A 12,766-nucleotide genomic window follows, 5' to 3' on the forward strand; every position below is an offset into this window, starting at 1 on the left:
ACCTTTCCACGCGCCCACTACCTTTCCCTTTCCACGCGCCCACTACCTTTCCCTTTCCGTGCCCACCACCTTTCCACGTGCCCACCACCTTTCCACGTGCCCACTACCTTTCCCTTTCCACGTGCCCACTACCTTTCCTTTCCACGTGCCCACCACCTTTCCACGTGCCCACTACCTTTCCCTTTCCACGTGCCCACTACCTTTCCTTTCCACGTGCCCACCACCTTTCCACGCGCCCACTACCTTTCCCTTTCCACGTGCCCACTACCTTTCCCTTTCCACGTGCCCACTACCTTTCCCTTTCCACGCGCCCACTACCTTTCCCTTTCCGTGCCCACCACCTTTCCACGTGCCCACCACCTTTCCAAGTGCCCACTACCTTTCCCTTTCCACGCGCCCACTACCTTTCCCTTTCCGTGCCCACCACCTTTCCACGTGCCCACCACCTTTCCACGCGCCCACTACCTTTCCCTTTCCACGTGCCCACTACCTTTCCCTTTCCACGTGCCCACTACCTTTCCCTTTCCACGCGCCCACTACCTTTCCCTTTCCGTGCCCACCACCTTTCCACGTGCCCACCACCTTTCCACGTGCCCACTACCTTTCCCTTTCCACGCGCCCACTACCTTTCCCTTTCCGTGCCCACCACCTTTCCACGTGCCCACCACCTTTCCACGTGCCCACTACCTTTCCCTTTCCACGCGCCCACCACCTTTCCACGCGCCCACTACCTTTCCACGTGCCCACCACCTTTCCACGTGCCCACCACCTTTCCACGTGCCCACTACCTTTCCCTTTCCGTGCCCACCACCTTTCCACGCGCCCACCACCTTTCCCTTTCCACATGCCCACCACCTTTCCCTTTCCACGCGCCCACCACCTTTCCCTTTCCGTGCCCACCACCTTTCCACGTGCCCACTACCTTTCCCTTTCCGTGCCCACCACCTTTCCACGTGCCCACCACCTTTCCCTTTCCGTGCCCACCACCTTTCCACGTGCCCACCACCTTTCCCTTTCCGTGCCCACCACCTTTCCACGTGCCCACTACCTTTCCCTTTCCGTGCCCACCACCTTTCCACGTGCCCACCACCTTTCCCTTTCCGTGCCCACCACCTTTCCACGCGCCCACCACCTTTCCCTTTCCACGTGCCCACCACCTTTCCCTTTCCACGCGCCCACCACCTTTCCCTTTCCGTGCCCACCACCTTTCCACGTGCCCACTACCTTTCCGTTTCCGTGCCCACCACCTTTCCACGTGCCCACCACCTTTCCCTTTCCGTGCCCACCACCTTTCCACGTGCCCACTACCTTTCCCTTTCCGTGCCCACCACCTTTCCACGTGCCCACCACCTTTCCCTTTCCGTGCCCACCACCTTTCCACGTGCCCACTACCTTTCCCTTTCCGTGCCCACCACCTTTCCACGCGCCCACTACCTTTCCCTTTCCGTGCCCACCACCTTTCCACGTGCCCACCACCTTTCCACGTGCCCACTACCTTTCCCTTTCCACGTGCCCACTACCTTTCCTTTCCACGTGCCCACCACCTTTCCACGTGCCCACTACCTTTCCCTTTCCACGTGCCCACTACCTTTCCTTTCCACGTGCCCACCACCTTTCCACGCGCCCACTACCTTTCCCTTTCCACGTGCCCACTACCTTTCCCTTTCCACGTGCCCACCACCTTTCCACGCGCCCACTACCTTTCCCTTTCCACGCGCCCACTACCTTTCCCTTTCCGTGCCCACCACCTTTCCACGTGCCCACCACCTTTCCACGTGCCCACTACCTTTCCCTTTCCACGTGCCCACTACCTTTACTTTCCACGTGCCCACCACCTTTCCACGTGCCCACTACCTTTCCCTTTCCACGTGCCCACTACCTTTCCTTTCCACGTGCCCACCACCTTTCCACGCGCCCACTACCTTTCCCTTTCCACGTGCCCACTACCTTTCCCTTTCCACGTGCCCACTACCTTTCCCTTTCCACGCGCCCACTACCTTTCCCTTTCCGTGCCCACCACCTTTCCACGTGCCCACCACCTTTCCACGTGCCCACTACCTTTCCCTTTCCACGCGCCCACTACCTTTCCCTTTCCGTGCCCACCACCTTTCCACGTGCCCACCACCTTTCCACGCGCCCACTACCTTTCCCTTTCCACGTGCCCACTACCTTTCCCTTTCCACGTGCCCACCACCTTTCCCTTTCCACGCGCCCACTACCTTTCCCTTTCCACGCGCCCACTACCTTTCCCTTTCCGTGCCCACCACCTTTCCACGTGCCCACCACCTTTCCACGTGCCCACTACCTTTCCCTTTCCACGCGCCCACTACCTTTCCCTTTCCGTGCCCACCACCTTCCACGTGCCCACCACCTTTCCACGTGCCCACTACCTTCCCTTTCCACGCGCCCACCACCTTTCCACGCGCCCACTACCTTTCCACGTGCCCACCACCTTTCCACGTGCCCACCACCTTTCCACGTGCCCACCACCTTTCCACGTGCCCACCACCTTTCCACGTGCCCACTACCTTTCCCTTTCCGTGCCCACCACCTTTCCACGCGCCCACCACCTTTCCCTTTCCACGTGCCCACCACCTTTCCCTTTCCGTGCCCACCACCTTTCCACGTGCCCACTACCTTTCCCTTTCCGTGCCCACCACCTTTCCACGTGCCCACCACCTTTCCCTTTCCGTGCCCACCACCTTTCCACGTGCCCACTACCTTTCCCTTTCCGTGCCCACCACCTTTCCACGTGCCCACTACCTTTCCCTTTCCGTGCCCACCACCTTTCCACGTGCCCACCACCTTTCCCTTTCCGTGCCCACCACCTTTCCACGTGCCCACTACCTTTCCCTTTCCGTGCCCACCACCTTTCCACGTGCCCACCACCTTTCCCTTTCCGTGCCCACCACCTTTCCACGCGCCCACCACCTTTCCCTTTCCACGTGCCCACCACCTTTCCCTTTCCACGCGCCCACCACCTTTCCCTTTCCACGCGCCCACCACCTTTCCCTTTCCGTGCCCACCACCTTTCCACGTGCCCACTACCTTTCCCTTTCCGTGCCCACCACCTTTCCACATGCCCACCACCTTTCCCTTTCCGTGCCCACCACCTTTCCACGTGCCCACTACCTTTCCCTTTCCGTGCCCACCACCTTTCCACGTGCCCACCACCTTTCCCTTTCCGTGCCCACCACCTTTCCACGTGCCCACTACCTTCCCTTTCCGTGCCCACCACCTTTCCACGCGCCCACTACCTTTCCCTTTCCGTGCCCACCACCTTTCCACGTGCCCACCACCTTTCCACGTGCCCACTACCTTTCCCTTTCCACGTGCCCACTACCTTTCCTTTCCACGTGCCCACCACCTTTCCACGTGCCCACTACCTTTCCCTTTCCACGTGCCCACTACCTTTCCTTTCCATGTGCCCACCACCTTTCCACGCGCCCACTACCTTTCCCTTTCCACGTGCCCACTACCTTTCCCTTTCCACGCGCCCACCACCTTTCCACGCGCCCACTACCTTTCCCTTTCCACGCGCCCACTACCTTTCCCTTTCCGTGCCCACCACCTTTCCACGTGCCCACTACCTTTCCACGTGCCCACTACCTTTCCTTTCCACGTGCCCACCACCTTTCCACGTGCCCACTACCTTTCCTTTCCACGTGCCCACTACCTTTCCTTTCCACGTGCCCACTACCTTTCCACGCGCCCACTACCTTTCCCTTTCCACGTGCCCACTACCTTTCCCTTTCCACGTGCCCACTACCTTTCCCTTTCCACGCGCCCACTACCTTTCCCTTTCCGTGCCCACCACCTTTCCACGTGCCCACCACCTTTCCACGTGCCCACTACCTTTCCCTTTCCACGCGCCCACTACCTTTCCCTTTCCGTGCCCACCACCTTTCCACGTGCCCACCACCTTTCCACGCGCCCACTACCTTTCCCTTTCCACGTGCCCACTACCTTTCCCTTTCCACGTGCCCACTACCTTTCCCTTTCCACGCACCCACTACCTTTCCCTTTCCGTGCCCACCACCTTTCCACGTGCCCACCACCTTTCCACGTGCCCACTACCTTTCCCTTTCCACGCGCCCACTACCTTTCCCTTTCCACGCGCCCACCACCTTTCCACGCGCCCACTACCTTTCCACGCGCCCACTACCTTTCCACGCGCCCACTACCTTTCCACGTGCCCACCACCTTTCCACATGCCCACCACCTTTCCACGTGCCCACTACCTTTCCCTTTCCGTGCCCACCACCTTTCCACATGCCCACCACCTTTCCACGTGCCCACTACCTTTCCCTTTCCACGCGCCCACCACCTTTCCACGCGCCCACCACCTTTCCACGCGCCCACCACCTTTCCACGCGCCCACCACCTTTCCACGCGCCCTGTCGACCTTTGAATCCTGTAATACTGTATACACAGCCTGAGGACTTCCTCAGGACTTCGGCAGAAACAGTCCACTGCGCTCTGAGCCGTCTGGTTGGTCTAATGGAAATATGCTGACTCAAACTAGGTGACCATGGAGACCGCTGCTAGGCTGCGCATCATTATTTATCAACTTCCTGTTACTCCTAATGAATATTCAACATGTTTATACCGGGGTCGAAAAACCAAACATCCTCAACTTTTACATTAATTGGGACATTCATGTTTATGGAAACTTCATCATTACGTCACCATGGTGATGAGAAGCCCCACCCCGCGGTCACATTATGCTAATTCCCTCGACGCTTGCTGCCCCAGTTGGAGATATAGATGGATGGAGAACAGCATCAGTGTTGAATTACCAAAAAGAAAAGCCGCCCTGCGTTTCTAAATGTGGGATGTGCTCTATATGCATGATGAGCAGGCCACAGCGGGAGATAGATGGAGAGAGAGAGGAGAGGGAGATGGAGGAGAGAGGAGAGGGAGATGGAGGAGAGAGGAGAGGGAGATGGAGGAGAGGAGCGGGAGAGAGAGATGGAGAGGGGAGAGGGAGATGGAGGAGAGAGGAGAGGGAGATGGAGGAGAGAGGAGCGGGAGAGAGAGATGGAGAGAGGGGAGAGGAGCGGGAGAGAGAGATGGAGAGAGAGAGGAGAGGGGAGAGATAGATGGAGAGAGAGAGGAGAGCAAGGAGAGGGAGAGAGAGATGGAGCGAGACAGGAGAGCGAGGAGAGCCATAGAGAGAGGGAGAGATAGATGGAGCAAGAGAGAGAGAGGAGAGGGAGAGAGAGATGGAGCGAGAGAGAAAGAGAGCGAGGAGAGCCACAGCGATAGGGAGACGGAGAGAGAGAGAGCCAGAGGGAGAACCACAGTGATAGGGAGACAAAGGGAGAGAGAGAGAAAGAGCTTGGAGAGCCACAGCAAGAGGGAGATGGAGCTTGAAGGAGAGCCACAGCGATAGGGAGACGGAGCGAGAGAGCTAGGAGAACCACAGCAAGAGGGAGACAGAGAGAGAAAGCTAGAGGAAGAGCCACAGTGATAGGGAGACGGAGCGATAGAGAAAGAGAGCCAGAGGGAGAACCACAGCAAGAGAGAGACGGAGAGAGAGAGGGAGAGGGAGAACCACAGCAAGAGGGAGATGGAGAGAGAGAGAGAGAGAGAACCACAGCAAGAGGGAGACGGAGCGAGAGAGAGAGAGCTAGATGATAGGGCCACAGCAAGCGGGAGACGGAGAGAGAGAGAGAGAGAGAGAGAGAGAGCTAGAGGAAGAGCCACAGCAAGCGGGAGACGGAGACGAGAAAAGGGCAACCAGTGAAGAACACGCACCATTGTAAATACAACCCATATCTATGCTTATTTATTTTATCTTGTGTCCTTTACCATTTGTACATTGTAAAAACACTGTATATATATATATATATATATATATATAATATGACATTAAGAACAAATTCTTATTTTCAATGACGGCCTTGGAACAGTGGGTTGACTGCCTTGTTCGGGGGCAGAACGACCGATTTGTACCTTGTCAGCTTTCGGTTACTAGTCCAACGCTCTAACCACTAGGCTACCCTGCCGCCCCAGTAGAGAGACTACATACAGTAGAGGGGCTACATACAGTAGAGGGGCTACATACAGTAGAGGGGCTACATACAGTAGAGGGGCTACATACAGTAGAGGGGCTACATACAGTAGAGGTTATATACAGTAGTGAGGCTATATACAATAGAGAGGCTCTATACAGTAAAGAGGCTATATACAGTAGAGAGGCTATATACAGTAGAGAGGCTATATACAGTAGAGAGGCTATATACAGTAGAGAGGCTATATACAGTAGAAAGGCTATATACAGTAGAAAGGCTATATACAGTAGAAAGGCTATATACAGTAGAGAGGCTACATACAGTAGAGGAGTTATATACAGTAGAGAGGCTATATACAGTAGAGAGGCTAAATACAGTAGAGAGGCTATATACAGTAGAGAGGCTCTATACAGTAGAGAGGCTCTATACAGTAGAGAGGCTAAATACAGTAGAGGGGATATATACAGTAGAGTGTTGACACACTGTGACAGGTGGTAAAATGCTCTGGCGATCCACCATCTTTGAATGGTGACGTGTTGGTGCTGGGCTGGAACAAAAACACAAAACAAAGTACCGCACTTTGTCCCCAGGACCAGGAATGAAGGCTACGCCTCGTGTCCCCTATTCTCCCTGCTTCGTTGTGTCATAGCCCAGCAAGAGGAAGACATTGAGGGACCTTGTGTCCCCAATTCTCCCTGCTTCGTTGTGTCATAGCCCAGCAAGAGGAAGACATTGAGGGACCTTGCGGGAGGCCTGTTGCTTCACTTGGCATCACGGTACTGAACTTAATAAATAGGTATTTTGGCATCGGCCTGCTAAAGGACAGCATGCTCATACAAGGGCCAGTACAAATGACAAAATGGAGTCTATTTGGCGTCCTCACTGTTCCCCCGCTCAGTTCTGTTTGGCGTGCTCTGCTCCACTGCTCAACGCCGGGCGCTAGGTGATTCACGCAGGCTGTCAGGTGAGCGGGCTGCTGTCACACGAAGGATGCTCCCGCCCCGCTGCCCGCCAGGCTGCCACACGCCAGATGTCTCCTCGGTAACGGTGTGAACGGAAGCATGGTAGGGGAAACTCCAAATAAATGTGTCATACATGAACGACCAGGGAGCATCACAGGGGAGCAGGGAGCATCACAGGGGAGCAGGGCAGGGGAGCAGGGCATCTAAACAGGGGAGCAGGGCAGGGGAGCAGGGCATCTAAACAGGGGAGCAGGGCAGGGGAGCAGGGCATCTAAACAGGGGAGCAGGGCAGGGGAGCAGGGCATCCAAACAGGGGAGCAGGGCAGGGGAGCAGGGCATCCAAACAGGGGAGCAGGGCAGGGGAGCAGGGCATCTAAACAGGGGAGCAGGGCAGGGGAGCAGGGCATCCAAACAGGGGAGCAGGGCAGGGGAGCAGGGCATCCAAACAGGGGAGCAGGGCAGGGGAGCAGGGCATCTAAACAGGGGAGCAGGGCAGGGGAGCAGGGCATCCAAACAGGGGAGCAGGGCAGGGGAGCAGGGCATCCAAACAGGGGAGCAGGGCATCCAAACAGAGGAGCAGGGCATCCAAACAGGGGAGCAGGGCATCCAAACAGAGGAGCAGGGCATCCAAACAGAGGAGCAGGGCATCAAAACAGAGGAGCAGGGCATCCAAACAGGGGAGCAGGGCATCCAAACAGACCATGAATAGCCTAGTGCCATTTGGGGCACAGAGGCCTGATTGGTTAGTGTTTGGAACACACTAGTTGGCTAAGAGGTGCATTAGATGATAGGTCCACTAAGGACTGAATAAGGTGTTAGATACAGTAGGTCCACTAAGGACTGAATAAGGTGTTAGATACAGTAGGTCCACTAAGGACTGAAAAGGGTGTTAGATACAGTAGGTCCACTAAGGACTGATTAAGGTGTTAGATACAGTAAGGACTGAAAAAGGTGTTAGATACAGTAGGATCACTAAGGACTGAATAAGGTGTTAGATACAGTAGGATCACTAAGGACTGAATAAGGTGTTAGATACACTAAGGACTGAATAAGGTGTTAGATACAGTAGGTCCACTAAGGACTGAATAAGGTGTTAGATACAGTAGGACCACTAAGGACTGAATAAGGTGTTAGATACAGTAAGGAATGAATAAGGTGTTAGATACAGTAGGACCACTAAGGACTGAATAAGGTGTTAGATACAGTAGGACCACTAAGGACTGAATAAGGTGTTAGATACAGTAGGTCCACTAAGGACTGAATAAGGTGTTAGATACAGTAGGACCACTAAGGACTGAATAAGGTGTTAGATACAGTAGGAACACTAAGGACTGAATAAGGTGTTAGATACAGTAGGTCCACTAAGGACTGAATAAGGTGTTAGATACAGTAGGTCCACTAAGGACTGAATAAGGTGTTAGATACAGTAGGACCACTAAGGGCTGAATAAGGTGTTAGATACAGTAGGACCACTAAGGACTGAATAAGGTGTTAAATACAGTAGGACCACTAAGGACTGAATAAGGTGTTAGATACAGTAGGACCACTAAGGACTGAATAAGGTGTTAGATACAGTAGGTCCACTAAGGACTGAATAAGGTGTTAGCTACAGTAAGGACTGAATAAGGTGTTAGATACAGAAGGACCACTAGGGACTGAATAAGGTGTTAGATACAGTAGGATCACTAAGGACTGAATAAGGTGTTAGATACAGTAGGACCACTAAGGACTGAATAAGGTGTTAGATACAGTAGGCCCACTAAGGACTGAATAAGGTGTTAGATACAGTAGGTCCACTAAGGACTGAATAAGGTGTTAGATACAGTAGGTCCACTAAGGACTGAATAAGGTGTTAGATACACTAAGGACTGAATAAGGTGTTAGCTACAGTAAGGACTGAATAAGGTGTTAGATACACTAGGCCCACTAAGGACTGAATAAGGTGTTAGATACAGTAGGTCCACTAAGGACTGAATAAGGTGTTAGATACAGTAGGTCCACTAAGGACTGAATAAGGTGTTAGATACACTAAGGACTGAATAAGGTGTTAGCTACAGTAAGGACTGAATAAGGTGTTAGATACAGTAGGTCCACTAAGGACTGAATAAGGTGTTAGATACACTAAGGACTGAATAAGGTGTTAGATACAGTAGGACCACTAAGGACTGAATAAGGTGTTAGATACAGTAGAACCACTAAGGACTGAATAAGGTGTTAGATACAGTAGGTCCACTAAGGACTGAATAAGGTGTTAGATACAGTAGGTCCACTAAGGACTGAATAAGGTGTTAGATACAGTAGGTCCACTAAGGACTGAATAAGGTGTTAGATACAGTAGGATCACTAAGGACTGAATAAGGTGTTAGATAAACTAAGGACTGAATAAGGTGTTAGATACACTAAGGACTGAATGAGGTGTTAGATACAGTAGGATCACTAAGGACTGAATAAGGTGTTAGATACAGTAGGTCCACTAAGGACTGAATAAGGTGTTAGATACAGTAGGATCACTAAGGACGGAATAAGGTGTTAGATACACTAAGGACTGAATAAGGTGTTAGATACACTAAGGACTGAATGAGGTGTTAGATACAGTAGGTCCACTAAGGACTGAATAAGGTGTTACAGTGGGGCAAAAAAGTAATTAGTCAGCCACCAATTGTGCAAGTTCTCCCACTTAAAAAGATGAGAGAGGCCTGTAATTTTCATCATAGGTACACGTAAAACAATGACAGACAAAATGAGAAAAAAATAATCCAGGAAATCACACTGTAGGATTTTTTTATTAATTTATTTGCAAATTATGGTGGAAAATAAGTGCGTGAAGCCAAGTAAAGGGCCCCCCAGGCCAAACCCTCCACTAACCCGGACGACGCTGTTCACCTCTCTATGGGACAACCGGCCACAGCCGGGTTGTGACACAGCCTGGAATCGAACCCCACTGTAAGACTCACCGGATAAGAGAGTCAGCTAAATGACTCACCGAATAAGAGAGTGAGCTAAATGACTCACCGAATAAGAGAGTCAGCTAAATGACTCACCGAATAAGAGAGTCAGCTAAATGACTCACCGAATAAGAGAGTCAGCTAAATGACTCACCGAATAAGAGAGTCAGCTAAATGACTCACCGAATAAGAGAGTCAGCTAAATGACTCACCGAATAAGAGAGTCAGCTAAATGACTCATCGAATAAGAGAGTCAGCTAAATGACTCACCGAATAAGAGAGTCAGCTAAATGACTCACCGAATAAGAGAGACAGCTAAATGACTCACCGAATAAGAGAGTCAGCTAAATGACTCACCGAATAAGAGAGTCAGTTAAATGACTCACTGAATAAGAGAGTCAGTTAAATGACTCACTGAATAAGAGAGTCAGTTAAATGACTCACTGAATAAGAGAGTCGGTTAAATGACTCACTGAATAAGAGAGTCAGTTAAATGACTCACTACTGTAAGTCTCTCTGGATACGAGAGTCAGCTAAATTCCTCACTACTGTAAGTCTCTCTAGATAAGAGAGTCAGCTAAATGACTCACTGAATAAGAGAGTCAGCTAAATGACTCCCCACTGTAAGACTCTGGATCAGACTTGCAGATGGTAACATTACATTTGAATGTGCTGCTGTTCCCATGACAGAAAACAGTCTGGATAATGTTCCCATGACAGAAACCAATCTGGATAATGTTCCCATGACAGAAACCAGTCTGGATAATGTTCCCATGACAGCAAACAGTCTGGATAATGTTCCCATGACAGCAAACAGTCTGGATAATGTTCCCATGACAGAAAACAGTCTGGATAATGTTCCCATGACAGAAACCAGTCTGGATAATGTTCCCATGACAGAAAACAGTCTGGATAATGTTCCCATGACAGAAAACAGTCTGGATAATGTTCCCATGACAGAAACCAGTCTGGATAATGTTCCCATTACAGCAAGCAGTCTGGATAATGTTCCCATGTCAGAAACCAGTCTGGATAATGTTCCCATGACAGAAAACAGTCTGGATAATGTTCCCATGACAGAAAACAGTCTGGATTATGTTCCCATGACAGCAAACAGTCTGGATAATGTTCCCATGACAGCAAACAGTCTGGATAATGTTCCCATGACAGCAAGCAGTCTGGATAATGTTCCCATCGATGGTGAGTTTTACAGAAGAAGACAGACTGAAAAGTAAAGGAAGTGGCCGGGCAGTGGAGTAAAGACCAACTGGCTGCTCTGTCCTGTGTGAATACTCCCATACACAATCACAGAGCACCTCAAACAAACACACAAACCACTGTTCATTCAGACCGAGCCAATCCATTCAGTTTCATTACAGCCTGGATGAAACAGACTTCACAAGGGGCTCTGAGAGGGGGGGTGGTGTGTGTGTGTGTGTGTGTGTGTGTGTGTGTGTGTGTGTGTGTGTGTGTGTGTGTGTGTGTGTGTGTGTGTGTGTGTGTGTGTGTGTGGGGTGGTGTGTGGGGTGGCGTGTGTGTGTGTGGGGTGGTGTGTGTGGTGGTGTGTGTGTGTCCTCTCCCTGCGTATGTCTCCTGTCCCAAAACGAAGACCAGGGGAATATAAATCTAAGCCGAAACAAAAAGGGTGACATTTCATTATGGAGGGAGCTGGTAGCTGTACCCCCCCCCCTACCCCCTTTGGCTACAGTACAAATCACACCAAGGCCAGGGGGGGGAGGGGGAAGCAGAGAATACCGCAACATTCTGAAACCCTTTAACAAATCACACAACACTGAGTCGCTTGCAACTGTTTAAAAAAAAAGATAATGTAGCCTGGGTCCTCAAACTAAAAGAGATGAACAGTCACTGTGCTAGCCTAGTGCTGCTATAGCCTGGGTCCTCAGACTAAATGAGATGAACAGTCACTGTGCTAGCCTAGCGCTGCTGTAGCCTGGGTCCTCAGACTAAAAGAGATAAACAGTCACTGTGCTAGCCTAGCGCTGCTGTAGCCTGGGTCCTCAGACTAAAAGAGATAAACAGTCACTGTGCTAGCCTAGCGCTGCTGTAGCCTGGGTCCTCAGACTAAAAGAGATGAACAGTCACTGTGCTAGCCTAGCACTGCTGTAGCCTGGGTCCTCAGACTAAATGAGATGAACAGTCACTGTGCTAGCCTAGCGCTGCTGTAGCCTGGGTCCTCAGACTAAATGAGATGAACAGTCACTGTGCTAGCCTAGCGCTGCTGTAGCCTGGTTCCTCAGACTAAAAGAGATGAACAGTCACTGTGCTAAGCCCTGTTACAACACCTAGACATGACTAGAGAGAGAGAGAGGCCAGGTCAGAGGAGATAAGCCCTGTTACAACACCTAGACATGACTAGAGAGAGAGAGGCCTGGTCAGAGGAGAGAAGCCCTGTTACAACACCTAGACATGACTAGAGAGAGAGAGGCCTGGTCAGAGGAGAGAAGCCCTGTTACAACACCTAGACATGACAAGAGAGAGAGAGGCCTGGTCAGAGGAGAGAAGCCCTGTTACAACACCTAGACATGACTAGAGAGAGAGAGGCCTGGTCAGAGGAGAGAAGCCCTGTTACAGCATCTAGACATGACTAGAGAGAGAGGCCTGGTCAGAGGAGAGAAGCCCTGTTACAACACCTAGACATGACTAGAGAGAGAGAGAGGCCTGGTCAGAGGAGAGAAGCCCTGTTACAGCATCTAGACATGACTAGAGAGAGAGAGGCCTGGTCAGAGGAGAGAAGCCCTGTTACAGCATCTAGACATGACTAGAGAGAGAGAGAGGCCTGGTCAGAGGAGAGAAGCCCTGTTACAACACCTAGACATGACTA

At 51.6% G+C, this 12,766-nt stretch overlaps 1 protein-coding gene across 1 annotated transcript in view; it reads right to left on the reverse strand.

Moving 5' to 3' along the window:
• large1 (LARGE xylosyl- and glucuronyltransferase 1) overlaps window positions 1–12,766 on the reverse strand; it is a 215,447-nt gene that overhangs the window by 156,475 nt on the left and 46,206 nt on the right. The gene's annotated exons all lie outside the window — the stretch shown is intronic.

This window comes from Oncorhynchus masou, unplaced genomic scaffold, assembly GCF_036934945.1.
Source record: "Oncorhynchus masou masou isolate Uvic2021 unplaced genomic scaffold, UVic_Omas_1.1 unplaced_scaffold_679, whole genome shotgun sequence".
Lineage (NCBI taxonomy): Eukaryota > Metazoa > Chordata > Actinopteri > Salmoniformes > Salmonidae > Oncorhynchus > Oncorhynchus masou.